Here is a 1,341-nt window from a genome sequence, read left to right as displayed (position 1 = left end):
TATATATATATATATATATATATATATATAAATATATATATATATATACATATTATGTATATGTATATCTGTATGCATATATATGTATATATATATATAATGTGCATGCATATATGTGTATATACATCTGCACATATGTATGTATACATTTAAATGTATATATCTATGTGTATACATGTATATATAGATAGATGCATATATAAAGAATTATATGTATACATATGAAAATATATATACAGATCTATATGTATATATATATGTATATATATATATATATATATAGCGAGAGAGAGAGAGAGAGAGAGAGAGAGAGAGAGAGAGAGAGAGAGAGAGAGAGATTTATATGCATATATCTATATATGTATGTATATATATATATGTATATTTATAGATGTATATGTATAGATGCATATGTATAGATGTATATATATATATATAGATGTATATGTATAGATGCATATATATAAATGTATATATATAGAGAGAGATTTATATGTATATGTATATATATGTATATATATCTACATGTATATGTCTTAATATATGAAACTGAGAATGTCGTCCGTCTGTCTGCCTGACTGTCTGTGTGTCTGTATGTATCCCTAAAACTCGAGAACTACCCAATCGATTTCATGACAAAACTACACATGCTTTACTTAGGGTTCATGCAGTGTCATGGGCGGAAAACATATTCAACTTCTGGCCTAATGCGAGCCGAAGGCATTCTCTTATCTGTTACACTATTTCGAAAGTGAAACAAAAACATCTCTCTATTGTAATATGAGATACATTCAATACAATCGTATCACTATTAATACTGAAACTATTATCTCACATATATACATGCACACACACACATACACAAACACACACACATATGTATACATAATATATATATGGTATAAATGCATGTATATATGTGTATGTACATCTGCACATGTATATATAGATATGCATATATATATATATATATATATATATATATATATATATATATATATAGAGAGAGAGAGAGAGAGAGAGAGAGAGAGAGAGAGTGAAAGAGAGAGATATGTATAGATGTATATATAGAGATTTATATATATGTATATATGTATGTATATAGGTAAATGATAGGATTATATGTATATATATGTATATATATATATATATGCATGTATATATATGCATATGAATATATATATGCATGTATATATATGCATATGAATATATATTGTATATATATATATATACATATGCATATATATACATGCACATATTTACACACACACACACACACACACACACACACACACATATATATATATATATATGTGTGTGTGTGTGTGTGTGTGTGTGTGT

At 25.4% G+C, this 1,341-nt stretch overlaps 1 protein-coding gene across 1 annotated transcript in view; it reads left to right on the top strand.

Annotated features, from left to right (window-relative positions):
• The window catches only part of LOC106870281 (protein Wnt-5b), a 367,695-nt gene that overhangs the window by 155,212 nt on the left and 211,142 nt on the right, over window positions 1-1,341 (top strand). The window lies entirely within an intron of this gene.

This window comes from Octopus bimaculoides, chromosome 15, assembly GCF_001194135.2.
Source record: "Octopus bimaculoides isolate UCB-OBI-ISO-001 chromosome 15, ASM119413v2, whole genome shotgun sequence".
In the NCBI taxonomy this organism is placed as follows: Eukaryota; Metazoa; Mollusca; class Cephalopoda; order Octopoda; family Octopodidae; genus Octopus; species Octopus bimaculoides.
Note: the sequence above shows the minus strand (reverse complement) of the source record. Positions and strands in the feature narration are given on the sequence as shown.